We start from the raw sequence: 18,822 nt of genomic DNA on the forward strand, positions 1-18,822 counted from the left end.
CTTGATATTTGACTAGCGTGACTCGTCTCGTTGTACTATAACAAAAATTTACTTTCTCCCATGTGATCGTAAAAATTTCTTAGCGAGGATTACTCGTCGGAGATAAAGAAAAAAAGAACATTGCGCGATGCACCCTCTGGCACCGCGCCAGACGAGGGGATCATCGCGATTGTCACCGAGAAAAAAACAAAGAGAGAAAGAGCCAAAGAAGAATGCTAGAACAATTCTCCCCTCTGTACACGAGACGTTTAAAAAAACCGCAGCTTTCACAGCGCGCGCGAGCGCTTTTTTTACCTTGGAGTTAATAGTGGGGAAAGGTGACAAACGGCCAATATGCCGTTGACTGCGATTGCTTTCCGTAAAGCCGACAGCAATCGCGCTCTCGATAAATGACAGAACTCTTAGGGAGCTGAGGGTATTCTTACGAAGAGATCTCTTAGTGAAACAATTATTTTTACGTTTTTATTTTTTTCATACGACATTTTCGCAATAAGACAATGTTAAACTTTATTAATAGAAGACTTATAAAAAACGAATGTAGACGAAAAAGTTAAGGCAAGATAAAAAGTTAATTGAAAAGATTATTTTTTCAAACGGGAGTAAGATGCTGACGCTACACACAAAAAATCTAGCATGGCAACTTTTTTCGCTTGTTTTACACAAGCTCGCATCTCTTTCTCTCTCTTTTCTTTTCGATCTTTTCTCTCTCGCGTCACCCTCGCCTCGTTTTTGTACGAGCGTTTTTAGTCACCAGGGGCCAACTTTCTACGCTCTCTTACTTTTCTTCGGGACGCAAGAGGGTAACAGCAAGACGGGAACATCGCGTTAGTTTTCTCCTTTTTTAGGCTCGAGGAAAGATTGCTGCTACTTGAGAGAAGAAAGAGAGAGAGAGAGAGAGAAACCTGGGATAAAGATCGGGATAAGTGAGAAGAAAGAGCCTATGGAGAGACAGAACGAGAAACAGAGAGAGTAGGAGAAAAGCTGCTTCGGAGAGAGAACTAGTTCCGCGCGAATGGAATACTGGATCAATATCAGTAACCGAGAAGCTCGTTCTGCCTCTTTGGACCAAACTCTTTTGGCCTCTCGCGTCCTATCTGGCGTCTTTGACAAGCGTACGAAAAGAGATTCTTCCTATTCATTCCTCCTCTCATTCATTCCCTCTCCTTCCGAGCGACCAATGATTTAGCGAAGACGACACAACGAGATAAAACAGAAACGGAAGCGTACAGCACGCTATTGACTTTCTGTAACTGAAACGCGAAATTGTTGAAGAATTTGACAGTCGCTTTTTAAATTTCAAAGAATATTACAATTTTATTTACAAATTCTAGTCTATTATATATATCTTTTTGGCTCTTATAATTTTCTTATTTTCAATCTATCTTTTTTTATTGACTTTAAATTACTAAAATTTTTATTTAAATATTGGAGTCTCAAAGATACTTAATGTTAAAAATTATCTATTTTTGTTCAATGTAAATATCGCAAATATTATCTGAAAAAGTCTTAAATTTCGACAGAGAAAGCTTTATTACACATATTTATCTAGGATATATTGTGCAATATATATTAATGATAATAATGATTAAACAATTTGCGAGCCTGATACCTGCACGCAACGCACGCAAACGCTCGTACATATAAAGAGACGCTCATTAAGAAATCCCTACGTCCAAAGTGAAGACAAAGTGCTGACGGGAAAAAAAGATTATTGCTAGTTTTTCGCACGAAACTTGTTTTCTTCGTTTTCTCGCCGCGTACAGGGCGCAACTTTTTCCACTTGTCTCAAGTTTCGAATAGCCTGCCCGACACGTTCGAGGTTGCAACTGCGTGCAACGCCTTACGGTGTTGCAGCTGCAATCAGTCGAGCTCGACGTCGAGCACGTCTCTAGTTTTAGAGCTCTCGGTTTCTTTTTTTTTTTTTTTTGTTTGCTGCACTAGCTTTTCCCTAACTACCATTATAAACGGTACCGCCTCAGACTTTCTCAGATCTTTCGCTAAAACGTTGCATAATTGTGCGAATTACGGTCACGCTTATGAATAATTGAATGGAATGTTTCTGATTCTCAAGAAAGAAAGATAAGTCCTTTTTATTATACATGAATATTCAATCGTTCGCAAATGAATCGCCATTAATTTCTATCCGTCATCTAACGAGCCCTTTGTCCGCGCTTTAATTTGTTCGCAAGATTTGCAAACATATATCGAATTAACATATTGTATATGTATGCGTTGAATTCTTTTCCAAGTTAATAACAATCGGACTTTGAATGCGATAAATGATACAGAAACAGTTCTACCTTCTCAGTCCGTTTATAATTATCGTCTTTTAATTTTCTTTTAAATAAGTAAATAATAAATAAGTAAATAATTTTAAATTAAAATGTCAATCACACATATTATGTCACGCATGATATAAGTCATTAATAATAATAATTTCTTGATTAAAAGAATTATTTATTTTTCGATATATATATAAAAAATAGATTATAATTCTAGATCAATTTATATGGATTAAACAAAAGGCGAACAATTATTGAAAAACCTAGCAAGAATCATGCAATTGCAATTGCCGATACAAAAACGGCGCAGAGACAGTTATAACGAGGAAGAGATTTCATGCAGCATATGCGGAATTAAGTCAATTTAATTACGTACTACTTTAAATAGAGCCACTTACGAAACACGGTCGGCTATATTCGCAAGGTTTATGAATCGATGTTGCATGAGATACGCAGCGTGTTTAGATACACATAATCGACCAAAGGGAGGATCTAAATGCGCCGACAGTTAATTATCGTTTTAATTATTACTCCTCTTTATACCTATTTAAGCGTTCGATCAATTTAGAAATCACAATCTCCCGCAAGTGTACGGCTCTTAACGTTAATGGCATTATTCAATACATTATCCAACTCGATTTCTCGACGTAATCTGAAAAATTCTATTTAAACGAATGCAAAAATAATAAATCGCTCCGATTTGGCAGAAGCTCGATAGTAAATTCTCAAGTTATCCCAATTCTCTCGCAGCCTTGGATTCTTTGCCAAAATAAAAATTATCGAATCATGAATGATCGTTATTATTTTTGATATGCGGAGCAAGTGAATAGCAATGATGAGGTGCCAACTTCACAGACGTGAATAGCAATGTTATTATACGACAGATATTTCCCAAAATATTTTTTCCAATCAGTAATTTGCGTATTATCAAAAGAATTAATAGCAATCCAAAAATTGCAAGTCTGACAGTTCTTAAGAAAAGATGCGTTATTTATTTTAATTACTTAAAGCTATTTTAAAATGTCTTTTTATGATTTTTTATAAATTTATAGTTTATAAATCTCTCGACGAAGAAAACCAGTCTTCTTTCGATGTAAACTTTGTGTAAAACAAAGAAAATGCATGTACTTTGACCGCCATTGGATAAACGATTCTGATAACATACTCGGCAGCTCAAAGCAGGGAAAGCGATGGCGTATCGACGCTAATATGAGGATGAAGTATTCATGGTATCTCGACACCTCATGCGTTTCCCCAGATAAGCAGATATTCGCATTAACCGCGCGCGTATACAAGCGTGCGTAAACGCATGTGTAAACATGCGTAAGCATATTCGATGGCAATTAGCGTACATCGGACCGATTATATGGATAACGATACATCTTTACAAAAGAGGGAGAATGATTCGAATCAAGAATCAAGAATTATGCAATCTCGCAAAATGCAAAATATGCAAAATATTTAATCAAAATGCGCAGCAGACAAATGCAAAATATTATTTATGCAAGTATTATTTTCGCCATTATGGCTAAGCGAATGTAAATAATGTAACACGAAGAAATGGTATGCGAATTGGCAGTTTCACAAATCTAATCTCAAGTTGTTAGCTCTTAATTCGTAGTATATAATTTTCAATATATGATTTTTACAAATTTATATCATCATAAATTTTTATTATCAGTGTCTTATTCACCAGCAATACAATCTCTACTCCCGTTAATTTTTCAATTACAAAATATATTCTATTTCTTTTTTATGAAAAATAAAATTATGTGATAATCAAATAGTACCTATATTAAACAAAAAGAAAAAAAAAAGGAAAATTCTCTCAAAATTTTCTTAAATCTTATTTTATAACAGAAATTTTCCATTTGAATACTTTCCTCAAAGTAAGATATTGTTTTAGTAACGTTGCAAAATACAGATGTTTCACAATTAATAATTACGATCATTTGATACAACATACAATACTAATGCAACTGAAATCAATTAATTTTTCAATCAATTAACGACAAATATCTAGTCTACAAGGTATTCCATTTAGATAAATTACAAATCAATATTATTGTATTTCTTGTCAATAAATAAGAATTTTTTTGGCAAAACTTCCTGATCATTTTCGAGATGTCACTTTTTAATATGCCAATATAATGCATTTGCTGTTTTTTAATTCTTTGTATAAAAATTTTGTATAATAATTTTAATGTAATTAAATCTATATATAATATTTATATTTTTATAATAAAACATTTGAAGAAAAAAATTTTATGTAAATTAACATAAAATAAATTTCCTAATGGTAGCACTTTCTGGTTGTGATGTAAATAAAGTGACATTAATGTAATATAAATTTATATATATAATATAAATATTTGACTTAATTAAAATGAAATCACCAAATTTTTACACGAAGAATTAAAATAGCAAATACATATACATGATAGTGATATATTAACAAATAAAATATCACAAACACGCGATGCATTTTTTGAAATTTTGGCAAAGCCAGATGCTTATTTTTTTGACGAGCAATACGATAGGATCTATATGAGATACCTTGTATGTAGATACCTTTATATTTATCTCTCTCTCTAACAGATGAGATTCAAAGACTGTATATTCCGCAGAACATATAGCTATAATACCGATACCGAACTGAGTAAGTGAAATACGTGAGGATCTCAAGTAGTGCGATATTGAGATCGGAAGAAACGGCGCATAAAAATCTACCATTTCTCCATCTGCGATGGAGAGCTGCGATGGAGGGTTCACAGATAGGACCCGCGCTCCAGTTATTATCCCGCTGGTCCACGTCGCGGAAGCTGGAAACTTTTCAGAACGCCTTATGCACGCGATAGTATAGTTTAAGCCGTGATCGTAACCCGTCTCGTCATCCTACCAACTGCGTCCTCTTTTCTCCCTTCCTCCCCCTGCCCCCTTCCTCTGTGAGAGGAAGAGGCTGTGTTTCACACTCGCGTGTGTAGCACTCGCGTAGATTTGCAATCGTAACGGCTCTACATGTGTATATGTGTCTATAACGCTCCTATATTGGCGTCGAGTAGCGACCGAGCGAGGGCAATCTCGCTATTGATTGCACCTTGCATCCTACCCGACCGACCCCCACGTCGCCTCCCCACCCGTCCACCCACCGTCCCAACCTATTTCACCCTGCCGCCACTCTACCCCGGCCACCCCAATTCCATCGTCCTGGTCCCTTTCAATCCGCCACCAGCATCCAGCCGCCACCGCCCCCTCCCTTTCTCTCGTCCTCCACCCCCTCCTTTCGCGCGACCCCTCTCGAAATAACGATGCCTATTTTTGGTAGGATATCGCGACAGCCCGGTACCTGGGCTAGCTCCAGTTCTCATTGCGGTCCTCTCTTTCTCTCGCTCTCTCTCTCTCCCTCCTTCCCTCTCTCTCTCTCTCTCGCGCGCTCTCTCTCTTTCTCTCTCTTTTGGACATCAATCTCGTTAATTAATTCGTCTCTATTAGAGTATCTCCGGTGACATAGTATTGGGATTGCGGCTGCGTCGCGACATTCAAGCGTATTCTCGCGGAGTCTCGGGCGTCGATACATGCGAGCACTTTGGTCCATAAGATAGACATGTCTGAATCATTTTCAAAATAGAGGAGCTAAAATATTGACGAAAAATTTTATAATAATATGTTTAAAATTATACAATTTACACGACGATACTAGTAACAGTATCTTTTTTTATAATAATACATTTTATTTTTATATGTTCATAAAAATAAACGCATGCGTAATATTTCTTAATTAAATTTCTTTTCCTTTAAGAAAATTTTATTTAAAAAATTAGCAGTTTATGAAACTATAATTCATTATCGTATAATGAAGAGCAGCTATAGTTTCAAAGCGTATATTTGACCGACGCTAGTTTGTTTTCCGTGAGAAACTCGCGGATGTATGTACATCATGTTTAAACTCAGTGTTCAAAATTCGTCATTAGATACACTTATCGGATTATGACACAAACTCAGTATCGTTAGGGTCAATCTTGAAAGCCTTTGAAACTTGTTGAAGAAAAATAATCGTTCTTATGTATATATACTCTTTTCTGTGATAAAAACTTTTCCCTTTCACGTATGATGAATATATTCGTTGAACGAAAAAGTGCACAATGTCTTACAGGTGAATAAAATCCGCCCATGATAATAGAATTATTGTTGCCAGCGCGAAATAGACATCAGAAAAAATATATCTCTTTAACGAAAAATCATCGATTAATTCATTTACGCGAGATATCGCGAAAAGATACACGCTGTTGACAGCACGGTATTCTTCGTGTAATAATCTCCTTTCCCCTCGATTTTACATGGAGATTCTATTTAAGCCGGAAAACGATAATATAAGGTTTCCGAAACTAATTTCCAATTCGTCGAACAAACGCAAATTGTTACGACGCGTTTTATGTAATTAGAGCGTTTTATGTGGAACTATGCGTGGATGATAATCGTGTAGATGATTGCCTCGATTTGCTCGTCCGCCGAATTAAATCGAAATCATATAATTTCATTAAGAGCACGGCGTGGTAACAGGTTCGATCCCAGGCTCTTCCATCCCGTGCTTTCCTCTCCCGGGCTCTAGAAACGACGTTGTCCTCTCCTTGTCTTCCACAAGGATCGATACTCTCTCGTCCTCCCCCTCGTCGGATAGACAGAGACCGAAGGGAAACGCCTTAATGTCTTGCTTACCTTAGGACCGATAAGGACACCACCTTCTCTTCCTCCTCCTCCTCCTCTCTCTCTCTCTTTCTCTCTCTCTTTCTCTGTCGCTCTCTCTCTCTCTCTCTTTCTCTCTTTATCTATAACATTGGCGCCAAGTAAATAGATCCACCCAAAATCGTGCGCCTGACATCGTATCCCGGAATTTCGTTCAATTCCATTAACCGATCCGTGATCGCAAGCTCGCTCTCTATCTCGTCGCCGGGCGCTTAATTCGATCTGCATTATGAGATCCTAAGGGAAACGCGGTAATTTACAAAATCGATCCATTAATGGGATCCCGTACAAATTACCTTGCGCATGCCCCGCCGGAAATCTTTCTTCCATCCCTTTCAAGACTCTAACGATATTTCAATTGCACGCGATGTGCCTTCCCAATTATTTTTTATATCCGATATTGAATAACTCGATGATGTGAAATTTCTAAATTAAAATTCTGCTCAAATATCCCTTGAGATAAATTGATAATATGGATATTTCATTTATTCGGCCAGAAACCAACGTTTATTAAATAAAATTCATAAAAAAAATAGATCGAAAGATCTTATTGTGCAAAGCATATATTACTAATCATCCTATAGATGTGCGTACCGATGATGTAAGGGATAATGCAATTTATCGATCATAACCGTAATGATGATCATTTTCCGTTTCGTTCAAATGACAAAAGCCAATATCCATCAATTTCAGAAGAGTATAAAGGTAGAAAATGTCCTCTGTGCCGATTCTCTCGAAGAGATATTTGGCGAGAGACCGTAGGGGAGGAACTCCGGAAGAAAGCTCGGAAATTACGAAAGCCGGTGTAATCGATGGCCGTTTTTCGATTGATCTCCCCGAGGTTCGGCTCGCTTCACTTCGAAACGTACGTGCCACTGATGTATCGGAGTGGGACAATTTGTTTTCCGTATAGACTTTTTTTTTATACCGTTGCACGACCGTATTTTGCCGACGACACGTTTTATGACGCGCACTTTATCGCACTCGATATCGGAGTTTCAGTTGCGCGCGGAAGAAATGCCATCGTCTAAATTCCCATCGATTCGATCGTCGACTAATTTTGATCGGGAGTCCATTTCTGAACGGGAAAAAAATTGACAAAAATTGAAGCTCGCTTTGTTGCGGAATTTTTTCGAGAAGAGAAATTCGAAAAAAGATTTAAACATACACCATATTTATAAAGTAAAACAATGATCGGAATAAAAGTGTCTCTTCTCTCTTTATATCATCTTTTTGTTCTTATTTTTATATCTTTATTTATTTAATATAAATAATTATATTAAATAAATAATTTTTCTCAATAATCTTAACTTTTCTCTAATTGTATTTTATTTTATTCTTTTATTTTCTATAAGAGAATTTCATTATTTGTCGACGTCGTATTTTCCTATTTTCTCGACAGATAACGCATAAATCTTGGCGCGTGCCGTGGTAAGTTGATCATCAATTCGTCAAATCGCGCGGTATTCTATGATTTTCAAGTAAATTCATCGACAAAAGTGTATCAATGCGTTCGCGATATGTACGCGTGATACACTTTCATGAGAGCCCTTGTTTTCGTTGCAACTTTCGCCCCGGCTACCGTCGAGTTGGATTCATGTCAAACTTCGTTCCTATTAACTTTACCCTCGACTCATCCTTGATTTACGAGCGTTGAAGTGCGGAGATGTGCCAAGGGTGGCGGCGGAACAGGGCACGATGGGACCGCGAAAGAGAGATTTACGACAGATTCGTATTCGAAAGAAAAGAAAAGAACTGGTAGCATCGCTAACAAGACTTACAATTTCTCGCAGCTGGCATAACTTATCTATTTGATTGATGTAATATTTACGAAAAAAATAGTATTATAAAAATGATAATGTACATATACATAATTTATAATATAGGAAAATCGTTGTGTGAATAAGAAGTGAGGAATTAATTACTACTTGTTGATAATTGATAAACTGAAAAATTAAATCTCAGAATTATTTTTAAAATATTCTCTCTCTCTCTCTCTTTCTCTTTCTTTCTTTTAATAGTATCATAATAGTATCATAATAGTTTTTCTTTGCACAATCGTGATAATGCTGAGATATCAAAAAACCGGATTTATGTATCAAAATTTAATTTGTATCAGCAATTTTTCAACATATTAAATTGCTAGAACAATCTTGATCTTCTTCGATAACGTTAATTATATATTCACGTTTCTCTTCTGATCATGAATCTATGCGAAAATACTTATACAAGGGAACGATTAAATCTACTCTGTCAAAATTCGAATGAGATTATCCGACTTTTAACAGTACACGAAACTTACGGATACCGGCTCGTTTCAACGGGATCACAAAGTAAATCGCGCAAAGAACATCATCGACTTTTAATACCATGCTTACCGCGTACGTTCGCGTTTCGCACAATTGGCACCGACAGGATAACGCCAGATCGGCGAACAACTTGCAGCCGGACGACTTGTCGCGCTTCCGCGACGACGAGACGGTTGACAAATGGCGCGCTAATTATGCATTAATATCGCCAACGAGCGGCTGTCGTTCCGATCCACTGAAAGACCGTTTCCTAAATGCGCGATATAAATTGTGGCTTTTTGTAAAAGCCGCGCAGGACACGCTCCTCTTTGGCTCTATGGGACCTAGATAAATCCGTGAATGAAATTACGAGACAGGACACATCCGTGGAATTTAATAATTGAATCTAGGTAAGAAGAGTCGAAAATAAATGACACGTAAAAATCAACGGGAAGATAAGAGCGTGAAACAAAGTACAGCAATAATTTCAAGGAGGTTTTTGAGTGAAAAATTCTATTCTTCTTTCTCCCAAAAAGATATATTATTTGCGAATCGTTAACTAAATTATATCGACCATAAATTATCTACATTTTTCTCGGTGATAAGAGTGTTTTTATTCGCGATTGCATTTTTCAAGGGCAAGAGCCGCGCGTGTTTTCATCGGAACGCATTTCCCCATCGCGATAAACGTAACAGTATCACTTCTCGGCCCATAAATCTAAAGACGGCGACATAAAAAGGAGGATATTAAAGGACGTTACTTCTGTCGCATGTTCGATAATGCGCAATCCTTCCGTTTTTATTATCGTTCCGGATGTGTACGACCAAGAGATCCGCGCGAGATATTTCACGGAACTTGAAAAGAAAAGGGGAAGTGCAAATGAAAAAAAAAGATAAGAGATGTGAGATGCATTTTATGAAGAACTACTTTACTCTAAGCGGAACCGTGTTAAAGATGGATAATTGATTGCATGCATGATACCCTCCGGGGAAACTTGGAGCAACAAGGGAGAACGGAAAGAGGATCACATCGGCGGGATACAACGAGACCGCAACGAGGGTAAGCCGCGTCAAACGCGTTTCGTGAATGAACTTTATATGAAACAATCTCGGGGGACATTAATAAACGATAACCGCGCTGAGAAGAGATTAAGTGTTTTAATAAATAATTCGGAGCTTTTATCGACTCCCCTAATCCTTTCAATAAAAAGATAGACATCGGTGTATCAGTCTAATTAGCTATTTAGCGATTTTTTGATGCATTTTTCAAAGACTTTGTGCGCAATTTTCACAAGAAAATAATTAATATTCATACTTCTCATCTAGGCTTATTTATATATTATTTAATTTCTTTTAAAAATATACATTCACGATTCTCGACTTTCGCGCGGATCTTTCCTAGAAAATAGTTTTCGCGCTCATATGTCCTTCCGCTCTTCTCGGATACAGATTTGTATTTACGACGTGACAACACGTGTTACGATGCCATGCTCACGAGTCGGCCCTGGGAGAACATCGGGTTTATCGAGGTAATAACGACGACACATCCGTGGCCGCGGCTCGTTGCCAAATATCTGAAGTGTCCTCTCCCTCCTGTGCTCGAGGGGGACCAGCCCGGATGAGGAATGGGCGCCGTCGACACTCGACGAGCGCGCGCGCACATAAATACGTATGCACCTACACGGCTGTACATACATGAGAATGAGGAGTGGCTCATCGTCTGCGGACGACAGGCCGCAACTGCATATACATATGCATCGACAATATTCTACATCTACATATACATCAACTCGTGAAGCTAACGGCATCAGACGACGATGACGATCATATCCCCCGAGCGGCTTTTTCTGTGCGGATTTTCTCTTACACGTTACGACACGTGTAATCTCGTACGAAAGGTGAAATTTGCCGGGATTTGCGGCGACGAGAATTTACGGTACGACTCGTACATGTGTGTGCGTGTGCGTGACTCTGACCCGAGGTCTTTTGCGATACTGTCATCAGACCGAAAATAAATATTTCTAATAATAAATATGATGCGGAAGTAACATATTTTCGAATATAATTCGCTTTGTAAGGAGAGAATATAATGACAGAGATTCGTTTTGAAAAGGGTTTAAAAAAGATTTCAATTAATTACGTCTATATGTCGGTACAGCCGTGATGATTGATATTTGCTGAAATCTCTCTTCGCGGGATGATTCCAGGATTATCGTATTGTCGTTCGCACAAAGCTTTGCACCGAACTCTCGCTCGCTGCTAATTTATTATCCGTAAAGAGAGACATTTGTCGCGAGTTGAATAGTGACGATATCCGCGATTAAAACCGGCTACATCTGACATTGAATCGTTATACAAGATTATACGAGGGAGAGAAAGAGGGAGGGGGAGAGAGAGAGAGAGATCGCACGGATGTATGCATGTACATACATAAACGTGTGAAACTATCATTACCCATAACGCGCACATATACGCGAAAGAGAAGTGGTCGGTATCTGCATACGACAGGCTGCAACTCTCCACACGCATCGTTCTCGATGGTAATTCGACGGTATGCAAAATGATGACAATATCAATTCCCGTGACACATTTGAATGAATAATACGCTCCGCTCGCTCCGAGATACGTAACGCGCATTTTTCGCATTTTTCAACGAGAGCACCCTCGTCATCATCGCTGAAAGCGTGGCAGTTTCCGCCACGAGAAAGTGGAGTGGAGGATCGTCGAATGAGTTCAAAGCGTGATGAACGAGATCCGAGAATCCGAAAATCCGCCAACCATAGATCTTCGGATATATTTGAAGATCTATGAAATCGTAGATCTGTGGAGTTATGTACGAATGAATAATGTGACGATCCATAGTTCTTTCGATCCATAGATCTGGCTTATAAATTTCAAAGAATCAATACATCTTAGGGGACCTAAATACTATAAGATATAAATTAAATATCTATATTAAAAAATTTATCCGTAATTTCAGTTTACAAATTTATTGACAGATTAAAGATTTATGAATTTGGAAATTTCTCTAACGATAGAATAATTTACATATATATTTTTTTTTTAATGCGAACACTAAAATATGACGGACAACAGTAAATGCTCGGCGAGCAGATTTAATTATACTAAATGAATGAAAAGTTAAACTCTCTGGAATCAATGAAACGATTAACGACAATTAGCTCTGCAAGTAATGAAGGCGCGTTCACTTGCGTATCGCAATGAAACTCTGATAAACGGATGATCTGAATTTATAAATCATAGAGAAGGAAAGAACACGAGATGGAGGAGGAACTCTATAGCTACTACGTCGAACAATAAATCATTAAACAACGCACACACATGCATATGAGGCTGTGCGCGCGCGCGCAAGAGAGAGAGAGAAAGAGAGAGAGAGAGTGGTGACCGCCTGCATGCGACAGGCCGAAGCTGCAACTGCACGGTGACGGTCGTCTGGTACACGTGCATTAGACTATTTCAACGTAAAGGGATGTACGCGGTGATAATCATCGCGATAAAATATAATGATAATAATAATCAGCGCACGTCGCGATTCGCGATCGATCGCGTCGTCGAGACGAGGAGCTGTCTCACCTTTTTCTCTCCTCTTTTCCCCTATGACACGTAAATGCACCATGAATGGTTAACGGACGGAAACGAACGTGAAGCAAAAAAGAAAAGTGCAGCGTAAATTGAGCGTTATCCGCGATAATCGAAGCGATGTTCGGAAAAAACATTGCGATTATCAAACTTGTCAGAGAGTCGAGCAAAAAGATGTTGCCGGTTAAAAATAACAGCATGTGTAGCTAGGAATGTGTCGCTTTAATACTTAAAAGGTTATTTTATTTTTCTTTTTATAAAAGAAAAAGTTCTAAATATTGCTAAATTCAAAATATACATAGCTTAATCCGCCAAAAATTGCAATATTATTCAGCAAAACTGTGAACACACTACCTTGTGGATATAATATAAAGTTTTTATCACGCAAAATTGTTAAACGTCAATATCCGATGACGCTTACAATCGTCAGCTGTTCAAGATAAATGATATCATTCGCCAAGTTACAATACGAATCATGTACCTCGTACATTTTTTACATTCTCATATCGATGTCATTTTTTGATCTGAAAATACATCAGTTATATATATCACTTTAAACTCGCGAGAAACAGTTTTCCTGTCAATTACATTAGACCATTCATATAAATTGATGGTATCTGTATCCCAACGTGTCTTTTTCTCAATTATCGAGTTGGCGACGACAAAAGAGATTTATGTATTTTATTCAAAGTCAAAAGTTTATCGCACTACGGATTAAGTTATTCTAAAACAACTGAATTGGAGAGAATGTATCCGTGAAATTAAAAATATATTTTTTCCGCGACAGGATTAAAAAAAAGAAAGCAAAGATAGGGATTTATCTTGCGGTTTATCCTGCCATGAATCGATTTCCGTACGCAAATGGCACGGCAGCAATTTCCGCGCGAGAGAACTTCCGCCGGCGCGCGGAAAACTTTCGCTCGCGGATTTATTCCGCTGAAATGGCGATTTGCACTGCAGAAAACGATCTCGCGATCAAAGAGACCACGAAATTGCCGCTGAAAATCGTCATCGCGATCGGATTCGTTGTTCGAACGCGAAATCTACCTTGTCTGTTTTGTTAAAAATTAGTTTCAGAAAAAGAGTCGATATTCCTCCCAAAATACAAGACCAAAAATGTAGAAATATTCTAGCGAATTCTTTTAAGTTTATCCGCTATAACAATTTTATCATAATTGAGGAAAAAAATTCAGCCAATTTATTTCTCTCTCACTAAGAGTAAGATTAATAACGAAAGCATATTCGTTCCAAGTTGGAATGGAACTCACAGGATACTAGACGTCGAGGAAGACCACGATTATCCTGGAGAAGATCTGTATATGACGAAACTGGGAAATGGTTTAATAAACTAAGATCAATAGCGAGGAATAGACAGACGTGGAAATCTTTTGCTGAAACCTTATGCTCCTGATGGAGTCTGGATAATAATAATAATAATTCGTTCCAAGATGCTTGATATCAGCGATTATAAGCCGTTATTGACTGACTTTACCGAGACTTTAAAGAATGGACGGGGCGAGACATCGTGAATATCTCATAAAAATCGTATATTACCATCAGAGGACCGTAACATCCGTCTGCTTGATGTCTTTTCGACATGAAAATTCGATCGGGTGGCGCATGTTCAATCATATCGGGGAAAAATCAGCAGTAACGACAACGCCATAAGTGATAACGCGTTATCTCACAACAAAATCCCGCTCCTCGGAGTCTCGCGCGCGTATGCGATGTTAAAATCCCGAACCGTAAACCTCCATTTGACTGCATGTCGGATGCGCCATGGGAATGTGAGAAAAGTCTCGTCGATAAAACGCCGGATAACTGTGACCTGATAACGACATCCAACACGTAACATACGTCGCCGATACGCGTTGTCCGATTTCGTCAAAAGACTCGTGTGTGCACAATCGAGATCGAAAATAATTGCAAGATACAATTGGCATATAAAATATTTGAGAGATTTTTAATCACGCATTTGCAATTTTTTTTAAATTAATTTTATATAAAATTTATTCCTCTTTCCTATACACGCGCACACAAATATACAATTTAAAAAAAAACTCCCAAAAATCGTGTGTTAAATGAATATCTAATAGAATTATAAATGGGGTCTGGTATGCGAGTGACGTAAATAATTTTTCATAATATACACCCGGCGGTGAAAAGAGTTATAACTGTGGTTAAGTTAATGCGATAATTTGGAATGACGCGTTAACGTTTCGCGCGCCCAGCTTCTGGATTCAATTATTTTACGTTCGAGTCCATTACCGTTTCTCCTCCCCCCCCTCTCTTTCATCCCTCTTCATCCTCGCCGCCCCCTTCGATATTAGGGAAAACAGGATGCGATTTTCGGGATGAACGAAATCGCTCGTAAATTCGCGCTTCCCGCTCGACCACGGCATCGTCGTAGCTGTCATCGTTGTTGTCGTCGGGCCTACGATCTGGATCTTAATCCATCGCGTGGTTAACCAGAATTTAGCTCGCCGTATTACATTGACTTAGCGTGACTTAAGGGCGACTCGCGAGATTAACGTTGCCTTTATGATTCTCGAACGACCTGTTTATATCATTAATCTCAGATTATCGCCAAACAGAATTGACAGGACGTGGAGCTATTAAACGAAACATTCCCCGCGCGTTTCCCAAGAGTCTATTTATGTAATACAGAATCATGATGGAAAAATGTTTTTACAAACTTTACGTGTAATATAGACAATCTTCGTTATTTTCAAAAATATATCAAGACATTATAAAAAATATTATAATTAATATCTCGTTTTAATTAATTGCAACCTATAAAATATATATATTTGTATACAATATCTGTTATAAATTTTATATTGCAAGTAAGATTTTCTCTTCAGACTGAGAAATTTCCCATTTCATATATATACACACACCCATTATATACAGGGTGATTCATTTTAATCTTAACAGGCAAATATTTTAAAAAATATGCGAGATACGAAAAAATGTTTCAGACAAGAGTTATATGGTTTTAAAGGAGATATAAGATGGTGTCATTAATTTGACCTTAAATAGTTACTTGAAGGTCACGTGAAGGTCACCCTCAATTTTTTAAATGGAACCGCCTATTTTTTATTACATATTCTCCTAGCTTATCTCGAGAGCTTTCCAAAACACTATAATTAAGTTAGTTTTCATTAAGTACTTTCCGAGTTATGAGGCATGAAATTGTTTCTTAATTTTACATAAACCGTAAAATATCTTGTAAAATATTCATTTTTCGATTATCTTACCTTAATACTTTTATGTACAAAATAATGAGAGAAATTAATTGGTGTAAAGAAAACACATAGTTGTTTCGAAAAAAAAAAAATATATGTAATTTGCAATTAACAATTACATATTTTTTCTTAAAAATAACTATGTGTTTTCTTTACATCAATTGATTCCTCTCATTATTTTGTACATAAAAGTATTAAAGTAAGGTAATCGAAAAATGAATATTTTACAAGATATTTTACGGTTTATGTAAAATTAAAAAACGATTTCAAGCCTCATAACTGGGAAAGTACTTAATGAAAACTAACTTAATTATAGTGTTTTGGAAAACTCTCGAGATAAGCTACAAGAATATGTAATAAAGTAGGCGGTTCTATTTAAAAAATTGATAGTGATCTTCACGTGACCTTCAAGTAACTATTTAAGGTCAAATTAATGACACCATCTTTTGTCTTCTTTAAAACCATATAACTTTTATCTGAAACATTTTTTTGTATCTCGCATATTTTTCAAAATATTTGCCTGTTAAGATTAAAATAAATCACCCTGTATTTTATACTGCTTAAAATTAACGTCAAGTCTTAATCTCCTTTATAGACTATCGCTCGCTCGCCGGCCTTATTAAATATCACAAGGGGATTTACATTGTAGCTTAAGAGAAAAGGTGAAAAAAGAATTTTTTTTAAGCTCCCGGACTAACGAAACGAATTATCTCGCTCGCTTTGGATCGTCACGGGAGAAACGAGAGAATTCGAGGGAAGAGTGGATGCTCATAAACAGCCGGGTTAAAGCGGCGTTAGTCGTGACGAGAATCTCGCGTAATTCTCCCGAGATTGAACAGATTCCGGATCTTCTCCTGACGCATCGGTCGTTCGTAACAACGTTGCATCGTCTGCGAATGAAGGGGCGCATCCCATGATTTAACCAAGGAGTCCCCTTGTCCGCTCTGTATCCGTCTCTAACTAGATCGGGCAATCAGGCGAGAGTCCCGTCTGACAAACAATCGCTCCCGCACCCGTCGTTGATTAGACGAAAGGTTGACGAACCTCTCTATACGCTTTGATCTCTCACCGACTACGTCGCAATTACCTCGTTATAGCCTATAAACGATATATTTATGTTCCCTTTTCGCTCATTCAACTGACAATCAACACGCGATATATTGTTCCTCTTTAAAATAAGAATCGTATACAAAAATATATAATTATTCCTACTTTAATAACAATATATTTTATCGGTTTCTGAAATATTTTAATTGCAATAAAAAAAATTTGAAGCTTAAATATAATTCATTGTTATGATTAGGACGTTTAAACAAATATAAAAATGAATTAATTAAATGAATCGAATATGCACTATCTGTTACATTCTATGTAACATGATAGATTAAAACCAGATAAATGTAAAAAGAATCTAAATAAATCTAAAAAAAAACGTAATCAGATAAATGTAAAAAAAATCTAAAATAAATTTAAAAAAAAGAACGTAACAGTCCAAATAAATTGGCATCGTTATCGATATGAAATTAAGTTGTTTAATGCGGCGAATTATTTTGATGGAATTCGAAGGGAGAAATCATATTTCGTACATGACTTGTCTCGTATTATACTTATGCTCCGATCGTGATAAAACTCGTTTCTGCTCATACGACATCTGAATTATACCCGCCCCTTTCTCGTTATAGCTGAATTGACTTAATCGATACACCTCCATAAAAATTACGACGCCGCATGAGCCTAATAAAATTAATTTAGCGGATGCGACCATCATGCACCATGAGAGAAAAGGTCGACGAATTACTGCATTAACCAGAGAACGAGATAAATTGCGCGATAAACTCGATTGAATTAATTGTCTACTGATCGATCTAATAACCACTATATGATTATCGAAAACATCGCGAGATTAAGAATTTTTGTTCCGAATCACGGAAGAAACATGAACAATGGAATTGTGTCTTAAATATATTGTATATTTGTGTTGTACCACATTCATTATATTATGATATCGTACATGTACATTTTCATAACAACTTTGTGTTAATTATATTTTGTTTCTAATTTTCATATTAATTTGTACATTATCAGATTCTAGTAATGTTGTTAATGATGAAAAATAATATTATTTATTATTAGTACTAAAGTTATTAGTACTAAAGTAATCATAATGTTGATTATATCAAAATCAAATTTAATTAACGATAATTAAATTTAATATAAATTAATATAAATTATCTTAATAATATGATAACAATTTCACTGTATTTGTATATACCAATTTTATCTTTTGTTAGTCTAAAAGATTATAAGATTTATGCCTGATTTTATAATTTAATCGAAAATTATCAAACATTTATCTATTCGTAGTTACGCAAGACCGTTTGAGAGAACATTTTGCGTGCTACTTGGTTAAAGCTTATCAAACTGCAGGCAGGTGCAACAATCGATTACCGATGAGATGATTGCAACGCATCTGTTCTACTATTTGCATGACAGTTACAAGAGAGAAGGCTCGACGTTAACGGTATCTACGAAAGATACATCTGTCCTTTCAACGGATATCAGACTACATCGTTGTCGGATCGATATTGAAGATAGATGCAATTATTTCCGATAAGATGATCTCAATTAAGGACACCGCGACCTAACTTGTCTGTCGATCCA

The 18,822-nt window shown here is 36.8% G+C and overlaps 1 protein-coding gene across 1 annotated transcript in view; it reads right to left on the reverse strand.

Moving 5' to 3' along the window:
• Mid1 (calcium-permeable channel component Mid1) overlaps positions 1–18,822 on the reverse strand; it is a 76,365-nt gene that overhangs the window by 44,153 nt on the left and 13,390 nt on the right. The gene's annotated exons all lie outside the window — the stretch shown is intronic.

This window comes from Camponotus vicinus, unplaced genomic scaffold (genome assembly GCF_025532165.1).
Source record: "Camponotus vicinus isolate PSW18456_S1 unplaced genomic scaffold, iyCamVici1.0 SCAF_6, whole genome shotgun sequence".
NCBI lineage: Eukaryota > Metazoa > Arthropoda > Insecta > Hymenoptera > Formicidae > Camponotus > Camponotus vicinus.